Source organism: Dermacentor andersoni, chromosome 1 (genome assembly GCF_023375885.2).
Source record: "Dermacentor andersoni chromosome 1, qqDerAnde1_hic_scaffold, whole genome shotgun sequence".
Lineage (NCBI taxonomy): Eukaryota > Metazoa > Arthropoda > Arachnida > Ixodida > Ixodidae > Dermacentor > Dermacentor andersoni.
Genome location: NC_092814.1, coordinates 157,698,631 through 157,714,670, shown reverse-complemented (window position 1 = coordinate 157,714,670; position 16,040 = coordinate 157,698,631).

Here is a 16,040-nt window from a genome sequence, read left to right as displayed (position 1 = left end):
TAACAATAGAAAATTCACATCGAAGGAGCTGCTCCAATTTTCCGGCCTAGAAATCAGGGCTACCAATTAGGCAATCAAATATGATGTCATCAATTATTTAGTTTAAAAACTTTTACTCGAAGCAATTGCCCGAAATGCGTTCCATTCTTTTAGTAGAGTTTCATTATTTTTCATGTCTCAGGTATTTTGCAGGATTTCTGCAATTCGAATGCCTTTTTGTATGGTCTCAATATATATCCGTAACTGCCTGGTATATCATATAGGGCACGTGAGAACTTTTGTCCATCAGAATTGCAACCAAGTGTTTTAGAAAATTTTGGTTTGGTTTGGATTTGGTGGCCTAAACAAAGTCCTGTCTTATTTTTTTTCACAAGAAAATAAACATTCACGCGGTACGGATTTATAGGAATGGATGCGTGAATGCTTGATTGCAAGCGATTTTTAGCAGACTCGTGCTTAATCCGCTCACCCACGGTCATGACACGCTCTGACTAAACGTGGGCCCATATGAGACCGCCTTTCTCTTCTCAGTTTTGTTTCCAAGCTTGTTGCAATATACGAACTCTGGGCCTATATTCACAAAAAAAAAAAAGAAGTTCTTACGCGTGAGCTGTTCCTATGAGTAGAGGCCAGCCATTCGCAATTTTGGAGATATAATTAGCGATGGCGGCTGGCTAATAGCAGACGGCACTTACGAACGAAAATAATTCTTAACACTCTAGCCCTCATCAACTCATTTTCACTCTCAATCCTCTGAACTGAGCCCGTTTGCTTTTTTTCATCGTTTCTCTCTCTCCCGGCCTCTTCACTTTTGGTCTCCTCTTGTTTTCGTGAGAGTTCGTTGAGTGCTGCGTAGTCGTCTCGCCCAGAATTAGGTTTTCATCACTCCATGTGGTGACAAGAAACGATATTTTATCTGCCACAATTTTTGCAACCGTAGCTGGTTCCAGCAATGAAACAAAATTAGTCTTGCTGATCGGCTATCTTTACAGCTGCGTATGAAAAGAATCACACTGACACTGCCCATTTAAGCTACTTCAGTTTAAAAACGCATGCCCTAGCGCACCATTTTGCAGTTCTCTCTGTAACCGTAGTGTTCCTCACAGCTTATCTATAGCGAGTGAGCGGCTTTCCTATCTTAAGCTGTTCTCCAAGATCAGGCTTGACAGGGATTTCAAGCTCACGACCTGCCGGTAGTCAAGCTATTTGGGCAGATACAGCTAAATGCAGAGCACATCGCTATCTCGTTGTACCTCAGTATTATTCGTGATGCCTCAACGCAACTTGGAAAGCGCACACACATTCTCCACGGAAACAAAATATGCAAATATATGAACACCCCTCGGTCCACGGAGTACCTCATCTCTGCGCCATATCGTCTTGGTGGTAGGAAGCGTATAACCAGAGTGATTGCTTTGTCGAGGGCCCACTCTTCAAGCTTCTGATACTACGGAAAGGCGCTTCGTTGCCGGGAACTATACGTTTATGCTCCTAAATACGTTCTACTCCGGTCACGCAACAAGAGTTCGCATCTTCTTTACCGTGCTTTGTGACTGGCATGCGTGTGCATTTATCTATCCCCAGTTATATTTGTGCACTCTTACTGGTTCCTTTTTACTCCGCAAGGATGAACGACTTTGAATGGGACTTCGTAACAAGTGAATTCCCTCTCCTACACCTTTCTGAACGATACTTGGTTTTAGGTGTCTGGCAGGAATGGAAGGTTTGAAAGTGGCTCATTTTATCGGTCTTTAAGTTTTCCACGTAAAACTACTTTTTATTTTGCCGTACATTCTCCGGTCAAAAGCCCGTCAGGGTCTTCGAATTTTCCTCTTATGATGCAGTCGTATACTACATCACAGTAGTCTTAGTACAGAAAACCTTCCCGGTTTCGCGCATGATGTCTTCCGCGCCCTACCAAAAGCTGTGCTCCCCGATACTACCTGGTTGACACGGCGGTTGCTTGACATGGAGGCTCGAAAGCTTGCCCGCATGAGAAGATCGTCGCTCGGCGGATGGCAACGCCGAATGAGAACGTTATTTATTGCCGATCTACAAAGTAATCTGCCGTTAAGGTAAGAAAAGCTGTCAATGGGGCTGATTGGTTATATTTCATAGCAAAGCACGTTGCTTATAGTACTCAAAGATTAAGTCACATTAATCAGAGGAAGCAACGCGCATGGCAGAGCCGACAGAATGAAGCCGTCTGAACCGCTTATTCTGCTTTTGAAGGTTTTCCTGTGCAATGCGTACACCTCAGTGCAATGCTCTAGCAAGTGCTTCATCGTTTCCAACCAAGAGGACCATGAATTGTCATGGATCATGCGACCAACTGCTGTCTGGGACGGGCAAGCGCATGCGTACGGGACGACAGCTACCGGAGCAACGACTACGGGGCGCATCGGCTACATAAGCCCACTCGAGAGCAAGCTACTTCGCGGGCATGGCAGAGCCGACAGAATGAAGCCATCTGAACCACTTATTCTGCTTTTGCAAGTTAGTAAGCATGAAAGATGTTTTAGAAGCGACAACAGGTTCATTATGGTTCTGTCGTGCCCCGAAGTGGTTGCTGATGTTGTGTCGCAATGCGTTTCAATGCTGTTGATGCTTGCCGGCGATGTTGAATCCAACCCGAGACCAGCTGCTGAAAAAATGTTACACGAGCTCTTGAAAGGACAAAAGGCACTCAGAGAGGACATTAGCAAGGACAAGGATAGCCATGACTCTCTCTCTAAGCAACTAAATTTTTTTTAATGAGAAGATTATTGAAATGGAAAATTTGCTGAAGAACGTGCGAAAAAATGAACGAAATATGAAGCTGGAACTAACAATGAAAGGCATGGGCACTACTCTTCATTCCGTGCAGTAAACGTTTAACTAACTGCAAAATAACAGTCGTCGTAATAACTTGATAGTCTTTGGCGTTTCTGAGAAAGCCAGTGAGAACACGGATGAGCTAAAAGAAGAAGTTTTACCTGATACATTTGATGCAGGGCTGGGGATGACAGCTGATAGGGTAGAGAGAATACACAGGCTTGGAAAGAGACACTAAGGTAAAACACGGCTACTGATCATTAATTTTTTTTCACTGCAACGAAGACGGAGGAAGAAGAAACGAGAACGCGTGTCAGTATCTGCTTCTCCTGCTTCTCTACATGATTACGGCCGAAAATTTGCTTCAATCTTGAAGATATCGGCACCACTCGACGCCTAAAGTTGCAAGTATTACACCGATACTAAGTTAACAACGGTGGGTGAACATTTTCCCAATCGCTTGAGGACTTTTCTGTGCGACCACTCCCAGGCAGAGGCTCGGCGGGCGAGCACTGCGCGTCTCCGCACGCTCAAGCCACGATGTTTACGGCTATGGAAATCACCGTTGAGGATGAGGACATCTCTTCCGACGAAGTCGGTGAAAGCGCTGGGTGGACCATGGCATTATACAAGCGAAAACACATCAGCAAGGACCCGCTCGAGCAGGGCGGCCGAGTCACTGACACGCGACGTGGCGCGAATAAAAGCCAGGCTCCGGCGAGTGTTAAGACAGGGCTAACCCTGCTAACCTCGACTAACGGCTAACGGCTAACCTCGACTACCGAAAGGTCATGTTCGAGCCATAATCCATCCATGTGGAGGATTGGACATCACGAAGATGGGCCACCTCAGAGTTGCCCAGGCCCTCACTACGACCGCTAGACTTACGGAGGCGGATACGGCTGAGGATATCATATGTCCGAACATGGTGCAAAACATATTGGTGGCAAGCACACCATCAAAGCGCAACGCCATGGCCTACGTCGATGTGAAAGCGATACTTATTGGACAAGCAAGTTACGAAGTTAGTGCATATTTCCCAGCCCCAGAAAACTCATCCAAGGGAGTTATTCGCGACATTGATCCAACCATCGAGCGAGAGGAGCACAAACGCCTCATCATTCCATCCAAGAATCCAAGTGCCCTCGAGGTGAGAAGAATCAAGAACACAAGCCCGGTAGTCATCCTGTTTGACGGACTCAAGATCCCGTCATACGTCAAATGCGGTACCAGTTGGGTCAAAAGCTCACTCTATTGCAGACAAACTGACGTTTGCCATGCATGCGGAAGGCTTGGTCACAAAGCTGACGTTTGCCCAACCCCTGAAAATGCAATCTGCCGCGGCTGTGGTGCGAGCAACCCGGACGATAAGCACGAATGTATACCGAAGTGCAACCTCTGCGGAGGCCCTCATCCCACGGCCGAAAGAACCTGCTGCAAAGCTTTCAAATTTCGTTTGTAGTTATACAACGGAGAAGCCAACGGCGCAACCGCGAACAATCCAACCAACCAACTGAGTCGCCAACCCCTCTCAAACTGGCCCTCAGCAGCAAGCACAGATCCAGGGGCCGATCCCGAGACCCCGGCCGCGAGGATGGTGGCTACTAGGACCGTGCCCCTTCTAGGGGTCGCTCGACGGAACGCTCGTCTTCCGAGGGCCGCAAGGCCCCCCAGAACCCGCTCCCGCTCCAGGGGCCACTCTTGTTCCAGGGGACCAGGAGTTCAGATCCAGGAGCCTGCTGATCGTGGTACCACATAGGCTGACCGGGTCAAGGAATCACCGAAAAAGGTAACGGGGGGGGGGGGGGGTCAATCGTCAAAGCACAATAGTTGGAAAGTTGGAAAGAGAAAACGCTTCGTTAAAATACGCAATGGAGCAGCTCCCAGCAGAAATTGCAGAACTCAATAAGGCCAGCAAGCGAGAGACAGTTCAACCCACTGAGGCCCCTGGGGCAGAAACTCCCATGGAGATCCCAGCAGCGGAAGAAGATTGCCGATGGTCTACCCAAAAAGAGGGAGTTGGCGCTTCATGCCTCAGACAAGAGCGCCAGTGTTCGTAAATTGAAAAAGAAACGATACATAAAATTGACGAATCCCTCAAAAAAGTTCAAATTGTAATTGACACACTCGCAGAGGCGGTCAGAGCACTAGGAGTCAGATGCGATAATCTGGAGCACCACGTTTCTGCAACAGCTCCAATTACGTCGTTGTACAAACTGTATAATACCGACACTGAAAGGTCGGCAGCGACTGCACTCCGCATAACATTGCAATACAAGCTAACTACTACGCCTCACCATGATGGCACATCACAGGGTAATTAATGTCTGGCAGTGGAACTGTAAAGGACTCCATCGTAAAAGGAATGTCCTTCAACAGTTCATTCGCACCCACCCAGAAAAGCCACATGTCATCCTATTACAAGAAACGTTCACGGATACGGTCACCCTACCGGGGCTATAAATCGCATAGAGAAAATGGTGACGGAAAGAAGGCCATCAGCACATTAGTCACTAACAAATGTACATTCATAGCACATGATCTCAATCTTGAATCCAATAAGGTTGAGCATTCACTCGTTGAAATTATCCCCAGCGGACAGTTCAAGGCCAGTATACTTATACTTAACATATACAGTACACCTAAAGACCCCAGGCAAAGATTTGCAGCAATTATCAACAGGCCCACTAGCAAGGCCAAGACATTCCTACTCCTGGTGGCCGGAGACTTCAACGCTCCGCATCAAGCATGGGGCTACCAACAAGCTAACCGTAAGGGCGTTGACCTATGGCAAACTACAGTCAATAATAACCTCACGCTTGTAACAGATCCGGCTTTTACGACCAGGATCGGTAACTCCTACTCGATGGATACCACGCCTGACCTCTTTTTCCTACGGAATGTAGCGTCGGCCTCTTGGTCCAACCTCCAAGTGGACCTTGGTAGCAATCACAATATCCTGACCACCTCTGTCAACGTGAGAAACGGGGACCTCAAAGAGTTCAGTATTACAGATTCGGACTACTTTCGCAAGATTAGAGAAGAGTGAGCGCAAATACATGACTAAGCACTTAGCCTAGAGCAGCGGGCTGAACAGTTAAAAGAGGATATCAGTGCGGCGACAAAGAAAGTCCAGGCTGAACTGGAGGTGGACAGGACGGATAGCTGGCTCGCTCATCTTCAAGAAGCTAAAACGTCATTGTTGAACAGATGGAAAGGGCAGAAACTCAACCGAAGGCCCCGAAAAGAGATCGTGGAGCTCAACAAAACTATAGAAGATCTCTGTCAAACCCTGAGTAGACAACAGTGGTATGAGCTCTGCAATTCCGTGGATGGCCAGATGAGAGTTGGAGCTAAATGGAATCTACTCAAGCATCTGCTCGATGATACCAATACCAAATCAAACCAAAGACAACTGATAGCGAAGGTTCTGCATGAGGCCTCACAATCAGAGACAGTAAAGACCGTACTCGAAAGACTCGCTCGCAAGTATCTGCCACTGGGCAACTCGAGGGACGAAGACTATCTCCCTACAAAGGCTCATCTTGCCCTGAGCTACATAACCCCTTCAAGACAAGTGAAGTAAGAAAAGCCCTCTAAAATCTAAATGACAGGTCGGGCTCTGGTCCTTATGGCATGCCCAACAGGGCCCTCCGAAACCTGGACGACGGCTCCATAGAATGGTTGACAGAAGAGATCAAAGGAATATGGGAACGAGGGGTTGGCCCGTAGTCCTGGAACATGGACTTGGTTATCGTCATTACAAAGACTCGAAGGCCCCCGAGTCTCTCAAATCTCAGACCCATTTCCCTCACGTCCTGCGTGGGGAAGGTGGCGGAACATGTCATACACAATCGCATTTCCAAGTACATCGAGAAACAAGGATTCTTTCCGTGCAACATGATCGGCTTTCGTTCGGCCCTGTCAATGCAGTACGTGATGAAGCTCAGCAAGTGTCAAATCACTGACAACACCACAAGAGATATAAGACGCATCTTAGGCCTAGACCTGGAGAAGGCCTTTGACAATGTATCCCATGCACACATTCTCAACTCCATCTGGGAGCTCAACTTGGGAGACGCCTTCCACAGATACATAAGCTCGTTCCTCAGGGATCGCAAGGCCATGCTCAAAATCGGTGACCTCAAGTGCGACAATTTCAGTTTGGGCCCCAGAGGCACGCCACAAAGAGCGGTAGTTTCACCACTGATTTTTAACATTGCCATGAAGAAACTATTGCAAAGGCTATCCAGCATAGAAGGGATCAATCATACGTTCTACGCTGATGAGATCACAATCTGGGTCAGAGGAAATGAAGGAGATGTTGAATTAGGCTTACAGGAGGCTGTAGATCAAACAGAACCTGGAAAATACCTGGAAAATACGAGGCTTAGATGCTCTCCGAGCAAGTCTGAGCTTCTCCTCTACAGGCCAGTCAGGAGAAGTCCCAAATCTAGGGGCTGGAAACCATTGTCTGAAATTGACATCAAACTCTACACTAAACCATCCCCAGAGTAGACACCATTCGAGTCCTGGGCATGTTCATCGAATCCAATGGCACTAACAATACGATGCTCACCAAGCTCACAGCCAAGACTAAGAACATGATCAGACTCATCAACACAGTCTCGAATAGGCGTGGAGGCCTTCAGGAAGACAACATCCTCAGGTTGTTCCACGCCTTCCTCATGAGTCATAGAGTTCATGTGGCAGCCTTGCATGATTGGTATAACTCCGAGAAGAAAAAATTAAACACGATCATCAGAAAAAGTATTAAAAAAGTACTAAGCATTTTGTTACGGGCGAGCATGGACCTCCTTATGCAACTAGGAGTGCACAACACATTGGACGAGATAATCGAGGCCCAGGAGTCAGCCCAACTGGCCCGTCTATCCTGTATCCCGGCAGGAAAGAAGATCCTGGCGGTTCTTGGGATCAACCCTATCCTCATGGAAGAGCAGAAATATCAAATCTCAGAAGATCAAACGAACAACATACGAGTCACACCGTTTCCCCGTAATGTTCATCCTCAACAGAACCTAGGTAGACGCAGCGCAAGACCTCTCGCCCTCCTCAAGCGTACCAAAGACGACCCCTACTCGGCATGTTTTGTCGACGCAGCCCAATACAGACAGTCGTCTGACTTCGCATTGCCCTCGTTGATCGCAATGGATAGATAGTGAATGCGGCTTCCCTGAAGTGCTCAACACCAACCAGAGTGGAGCAGTTCGAAGTTGCTATATCACTCCTAGATAACAGCAGATCACAAATCTTCACTTGCTCGAGATCGGCGGTCAGGGTTTTCGCTTCAGGTTCCATCGCTCAGGAAGCTCATAAGATTCTAAAGAACAAGATAATCTCTCCGCACACCATCACGTGGTTTCCGGCGCACCTCGACCCCCAGCTGGGCTCCTTTCCCAATCGCAATGACATCGCCCACTCCCAAGCGCGCGCACTAACCTACCGCGCGGGAGCAGCGTCGAGCTCAGACTCCGGGGTTCTCGAGTTTCGGGACACTCACTACTTTCACCGAAATCACTAAGCACTATCACCTGGGTAGGAAGACTTCTCCTCCCCCTCATAGCAAACTGGCTAGACCTCTGGCGTCCACTTTACGCATGCTTCAGATTAAGTCCTATCTAAACCTGGCCGTTTTCCATACGATCACTCCAGAGGCTTTTAGCTCTACTTGCCCCGACTGTGACGCTGTTAGCCATCTCGAACACATGATCTGGCGATGCCCCTCGTTACAGGGACCCAATCGCATCACGGAAGAAAAATGGAGTTCTGCCATCCAGAGCTCAGAACTTGCACGGCAAACTTGGGCTGTCCAGAGAGCCCGCGATGCGGCGGTTAGGTTCGGCCTACCAGTCCCCACGTGGGAGTGGCCCGCAGCTCTGCCGTAGGGAAAAGCTTCTCGGGACCTTGTAAATAAAGTTCTTTGTCTATCTGTCTGACTGCAACGAAAAAGTGCAAATACTCAGGAACAGCAAAGAGTTGAAGGGTAGCACAATTTCTGTATCACGCGATTACTCGCAGGCAGCGTTGCGCAAACACCGAAATTTCTGGGAAAGTGCCAAAGTAGGTAGAGATAGCGGCACTAAAGTTTGACTCCTGCATGATAAGATTGTCAAGGACAGCGAAGCGTTTGTCTGGGATGACGCAAAGAATGAACTTGTCAAAGTAGATCGCGCACGGGTGGTCCCCGACGGATCAACTTGACGATGTAGTACCGAAGCCGAATATATTACATTGATCAATCTAAATGCTCGCAGTCTTGCAAATAAGGTGGTCCAACTCGAACATCATGCACTACAGCCCAAATGTTGTAGTTGTTACAGACACATGGTTGCATTCTGAGATTCGCGATTGTGAAGTTGTTCCTCCCGCATATAGAATGGTTCGCAAAGATCGTGACACACGTGGCGGTGGTTATATATTCGGTAGCTATATTCAAAGAAATAATTAAGGTCATTACCATGAAAGACTGTCCTGACATGGAAAGTATTTGGTGGAAAATATCGCTAGGAACCTCCATTATATTATCGCTGCAGTTTACAGAGTCCCTACTGCCCCTCAGCTTTTCTTAGAAGCAATGCAGAATTACATCAGCGATAATGTACCGACTAACGCACGCGTGATTATCGCAGGCGACTTCAACCTCCCCCGTATTCAATGGGATGCTCTCTGCTTTGGCTCAGCTACCGCTAAACATTGTGAGACTGTTGGACAATGTATTTAATAACGATCTTATACAAATAATACAGCAAACAAGGGTCAGAGCAACTTCAGAATTTTTGTTATATTTGTTATTCGTAAGTTGCAAAATATCTGAGTATGACGTCAATGGTTCTAAAGTGATCTCTGGCCATAAGCTTGTGTTACTTCCTGTAAAACAGGTTATGCCGCAGAAAAGATGGAAGCGACAAACTGTTTGTGTGCACAATTTTTCAAAGGCTGATGATGTGAGCGCTTTGAATTACTTAGAGATGTAAATACACTCATTCGATGAGGCATCGGACGTCAACTCCTTGTGGGATAAATTTAAGGAAGTAACTGCTTCCTGTCTAAAACTGTTTGTTCCACAACGAACAAAAATCGTGAAAAGGTGCAATCCTTGGTTAATAGAGAAATTATTCAGTTAAAGCGCAAGCTAACACGCAGGAAAAATAAAAAACAAAAGAGAAGACTAGAATTTGGCACTTTTCCTCCCTTCTTAAACACGAACTAGTGTCTGTTAAAGAAGAGTATCTTTCGAAGAACCTGACGCAATTCACGTAAACTTCTCCGCAACGATGTTGGCGTCACCTTGCCTATCGCGAGAAGATATGAACTACGTAGACGTTAATGGACGTTAGTGATGCCTTGGCAATCGCTAATGAATGCAAGCAGTATTTCCATTCTGTGTTTGCTTCTTTAGAGTGTTCACTTCTTAATCCCTCTTTAATAGGTTGGGAAAGAGGATCAGATATGCCAGATGTTGTTCGACCTTAGCAGAGAATATTTTCTTTACTTCTTGACATCGACACGAAAAAATCTGCTCGCCCAAATTTAATTTGAAATGCATTTTTAGGGCGCTTGCAAAATGGGTCGCAATGTACTTATTGGTGATTTTTAATTAATCACTTCAGCAACAGACGTTGCCATATATGACTGGCTAAATGCTCGAGCCGGACCTGTTTGTAAATCAGAAAATAAACACGAAATTGTAAACTACAGGCCAATTTCCATTACATTTACTTGTAAGATATTTGAACATATATCAAAAACCTTATTTCATTACCTTGAAGATTGTAATCTTTTTTCCCAAGCAGCATGTCTATAGACGGAAGCTGTCGAGGATTACTCAGCTCGCAGAAACAGTCCATGACTTTGCAAAATCTCTTAACGAAACAAGACAAATCGACGCTATTTGCCTTGACATGACTAAGGCATTTCATCGTGTTTCTCACGCAGGACTAATCGTAAAGCTTTTAGATTTAGGAGTTGACTTCGAATTTGTAGGATGGATAAAAAAGTACCTGTCCTAGAGAACACAATTCGTGGTAGTGACCAATTGCAATATCAACTGTTCTGGGGGTAACTTCAGGTGCCCCTGGGCTCCGTGTAGGGTCCTGTTCTGCTTTTGTGCTACACAAATAATTTGTCAGATAATTCCTCCTAATATTACCGTACGTTTACTCGCGGATGATTGTTTAATTTACTCAGATATAAACGTCTGCCTCGACCACATCGCACTAAATTCTGCACTGCAGGTTGTCGCGGCCTGGTGCGCGTAGAACAAACTGAAAATTAACTTCAGCAAGAGATCATACATGCGGCTGACTAAGAGAACTAAACGCATGTTAGCATTTGACTATGATGTTGACGGATACCATTTAACACAAGTTAACTCTTTTAGATACCTTGCCATAACAGTATTTTCAGATTTAAACTGGAAAACGCAGATTGAGGACATTTGCTCAAAAGCTGAGAGAAAATATTGGCTTCTCATAAGGAAGTTAAACCTTGCTACTCTGAAGGTGAATTGAACCACGTGTGTAACCCTTGTGCGTCCCTCGTTAGAGTATGCAAGCGCTACATGGAATCCGCACCAAAAATGTCTCACAGACAAGATTGAAAAAAAAAAAAAAAAACAGGGAGGAGTGCCTTGATTCATACTATCGAGATACAGCCACACAAATTCTGTCACTAATATGTTACGATGATCTTCAACTTCCTCAGCTTGCTGAACGTAGAAGAATCGCGAGACTAATATTATTGCTTCAATTACACCGTAATTCGTTTAATTTGAATACTTAACTTTACTTAAAGCTACGTTCTTCTCGCACTTTAAGTTCCCATAAAGAACAATTGGAACTAATCACAGCGCGAAAAAAGTGATTTAAATATTCCTTATTCCCTAAAACAATAGAAGAATGGAACTCCCCACCTCCCACAGTCCTTCAATCAGCCTCATTAAAACAATTTGAAAAGTAGCTTTCATCTCATTTCCGTTGCGGGAATTAAGGTTTTAGGGATACCTCGTACTGCTGATTTACAAGTTGCCGTACTGTTTATCTTGTTTTCGATTATTGTTTTAGCACTATACATGTGAATGCTCGGCTATGTTTTATCTTTTCTTTTGTCTCTTATTTTGCCTACTCATTGGTGTCGCATGTCATTTGCTCTGTAGCATATTATGCGCTATATTGGTATTTGCACATTTAGATCTGCTTATGATTGCTATTATTTTAAATTCGGCTTAAAGCACTGCATCTTATTCGTGTATTGTATTACGTATTTGTGTTTATTTTACCCGCCCTGTAACGACCATCGGGTCAACAGTATCCATAAGTAAATAAATAGAATAAAACAGAGATTGAGAAAGCTAAGTGCGAACTCACTTCTGTTTATTCTTACATTCTTGACTTATTGTTTTATCAAGACAGTGTGAACGTTTTCACAGTTACACACGCGTAAACTCGCTCTTTAAGCGTGCATTGTGATCAAATACTCGGTTGTTGTTTTTCTTTTTTTTTTTTTGTCATTCAACCACCTATCAGTTCTAGGTATTTCTAAAGCTTCAACGATCTCTCGCTCGATTTGGGATTACATGTGGTTGTGTCTGAGCTTGTCTGCATGGCTTTCTTGCCTGCAGCGGCGGTACGTGAACTCGACTCAGTCGCGTCGAACTGATTCGTCAAGTCTGAAAGTGGCCGTCAAAGTGGCCGCCACCCGAGTCGGGTGGAACAAGTGGGAGATGATGGTCCGTTTGGAGAACTGAACGCGAGCGCGGTCTTGGAGGCTGCGTTCTCAAGCTAGCCAAGGGAAGATCCATTCCTACTACCACTATACTACAGAAAACGGCTCGCGTCAGCTCAGAAGGGGCTGCCCTAGTCTTGTGGACCATATTTCCTGTAATTTATTCCCAAAATATAGGAGTTCCAGGGCGACCACCTAACTACCAGTCGCTGTAGAGTTCCGTTAGGCCTCGGAGCGCGTGAAAGGGCACAATCCTATCGTCTTTAGCTTCTGACCTTGTTGCTCGTTCGTGTCCTGTTGGTACAATACAGCTGTTCTCTCGTCTCTTGTATAGCCACGTCAGCCACCCGTGCTGAATTCAAGATGCTTGGTGAAGTGAAGGGGGTAGAAGCGCTGCGTCTGACGCTGTGCGGCCACAACCAACTCATTGTACGTCTGATTAAATTTCCAGCTTCATGACGAAGATAATATTTTCGTGTAGATGTGGCGAGGCGTCTCAAAGGTTCTCTCAAAAATCGGCTCCATGAACCAACGCTCAGACGCGGTGTAAGAAAACGATCATACCATTTTTTTAGCACTCTAAACAGAAAGTACCGAATGCAGGTCCCTTCGTTCTCCGAAGATGGCCAGTAAACGACTTCTTTCTTCAGATGCATATCTATATATTTCTAATCGTATATTGGCAAAAGTTCGTACCTCGTCAAAATTATTCAACTCAACGACTTCAGCAAACGACAAACAAAATATATTTTTTATGAGAACTCGACTCAGTCGCGTCGAGCTGATTCGTCAATACTGAAGATGGCCCACTTTTGCAACATTTGCGACAAAAAAAAAGTACTGTTTTTAATGTCTTCTTGTCGACGCCCCGGAAACATCGCTTCGAATTCGCGCATGAATATGACAATGCGCATGACAGATCTCTAAACGAGGGCTGCCTCCATCAGCTCGATATTCTCTGATGCAAGATGAAGCAACTTAGACGACATTTTTTCTTACCCATTAAGGCAAAGCCAATCTTTCCCTTCGAACTTGTAAAGCATCGTGATCATTGCCCCTTACTGTGTTCAGAAACATGACCGCATTTGACAGCACCAAATATAATTCATATATAAGCACTGAGGCGTCGATTTTGTTTACCAGTGATGTAATCAGCAGGAATAGCCTTTCAAAAAAAATTACGACCGTTTCACGTCCAAAAACAACTAACCGTCTATGAAAGACGGCGTAGGGGGCGGTTCCAAATAATTTTGACCACCTGGAGTTTTTTAATGCGGATTGAAATTACAGAAAGCCAGCGCTTTTTCATTCCATCCTCATCGGTATAATGCTTTAGCCGTGGCTGAGAATTGCCCTCGCCACGAACATCAGAACGCCATAGCTTCCGAGCCTCCGAGGCGAGTTTTTCGAGGATGGAAAGGTTTGCTTACGTTCAGGAGAAGGGACGTGATAGAGAAGCGGGGCTCTTAACCCGGTGTCGACAAAACTTGGGAGAATGGAGTGAACAGCGCCCCGTTCGCCAGGGTCCTCCTTCGAGTTATCAGAGCAATGAATTTAGTTACTTGGCGTACGTTAACTGTTCTCGCGCTATGTAAGGCACAAGAGGAACACCGACTGAGAAAGAAGACATGAATTGACACGAAGAAGCGCTTCTTAGTGTTGCAAGTTTTTGCGCTTGTGTCTCTCTCATCTCTTGTCACTGCCCCTATAGTTGTGCGCGAAAGTCTGCCGTGATGCTATGCTAGAAACTCGCCCACACAAGTGCCCTACTCCTTTACGCCAACAAAAGTTAACCAGCTGGTCCTCACACTGGCTAACCTCATCGCGTCTCTCTCTGCTTGCACCATGCCGGCGCCTTTTTTTTTAATTTGAAGCTTCCTTTGCCTACCCTCCAGGGTTTGCCGTGGCTGCTGCTGCTGCTGCGGCGTCAGTCGAGTGAAAGCAGTTCAAAAATAACGGTATCACAAGACAGAATCACACCGAACAGGCTTTGAACTAACAACTGACTGTGTTTATTTTTTCCTGTGGGCAATAAAACAAACACTTCGTGTGCGCACCCACAAACACTTCGTGTGCGCGCCCACCCTCACGCTACTGCCATTTCCCACATTTTTCGAGGAGGCAGATTTCCTAATCATGTAGGTTGTTAGATGGGACGGAAATGCAATGTTCATGGTTTTTCTTTATGTGGAATGGTTCATGATGTCACTTGATTTTTGATCCACGGCACTGAAGATGAGATGTGTTCTTTCGAAAAAATGGCTTACAGCTCCGTGAACGACAATGTGCTGACGGATGTAATGAAGGTGTGCCCCTTAAACTGTAGTTGTGCTGGCGTAACCTTTCGTTAAGGTAGGCGCCATCAGTCTGTCCAATATACATTTTTCCACGCAATAGTGGAATGTTATAAACAACAACACCTGCACAGGCAACACATCCATTACGATGGTTAATAGAGCCCAAGTTCTCGGGAATGGCACGTTATTTTCCTATCTATTGCTGCACAGACTCTTCAGAAGCGGCTGGAACTATGTCGCTCACCAGATTTTTTTTTTTTTTTTTTTTTTTTTTTTTTTGCTGTACAGATTTTTTTGACAGGGGCAACTTTAACAACAGCCAGGAGCTTCGGCGGTAATAGTCACCAGCAGGTGCACATTTGCGACGACTACACATGTCCAGTGCTAACGGCAATCTTGGATGGCCTCACGGGAGCCTTTCTATGGTATCAACGCATGGCGACAGCGTCACAGGCCACAAACCCCTTAAAAGGCTATCTTCAGTGGCTCTCCTTCAGTGAAGCGGCTGGAACTATGTTGCTCACCAGGAATATATATATATATATATATATATATATATATATATATATATATATATATATATATATATATATATAGACCGTTTTTTTGTAGGCGCCGCCATATTGTGAACGCAGTGGCGCCGCCTATGAGCAGCGCCATACTGGCTTGGGTGAAAGCGGTCTTTTGCATGACAGGTATACGCTCGGCGGCAGTTTCTGGCGCTTGTTTTCGCGGTCGTGCGGTCTGTTTAGTATGACATGCGTCTTCTACGTGGTAAACGGTTCTGTGAGACGTGCTAAAGTGGTTTAAGGCGTCATGGCCGGAATTTCTGCTGGCGTTGAGGTGGACGGAGCACGCAGCGCGATGTGTGCGCGCATGCATATTCGTGCCTACAATCAGCCTCGGAGATCACTTGTGTATTTCTGAATGTTCCAATCCCTAATGTGACCTTATTGCAGTATTATCCTCTATTTCTGAGCTGCGATTTAGGAGCCATGAAACATACGCGACGATCGTAACAGCGTGAGTGTGGGTACCGTTCTGCTATGATAGGAGCTGTGATGTTATACTTTGACAAGCGTTCAAACTGTTCGCTGCAGATTACATTGCGTGACCACTTGGTTCGATGGATGAGGTCCCTGAATAAAATAGTTTTGGCAAGTGATAGCAGCATACCTTACAGTC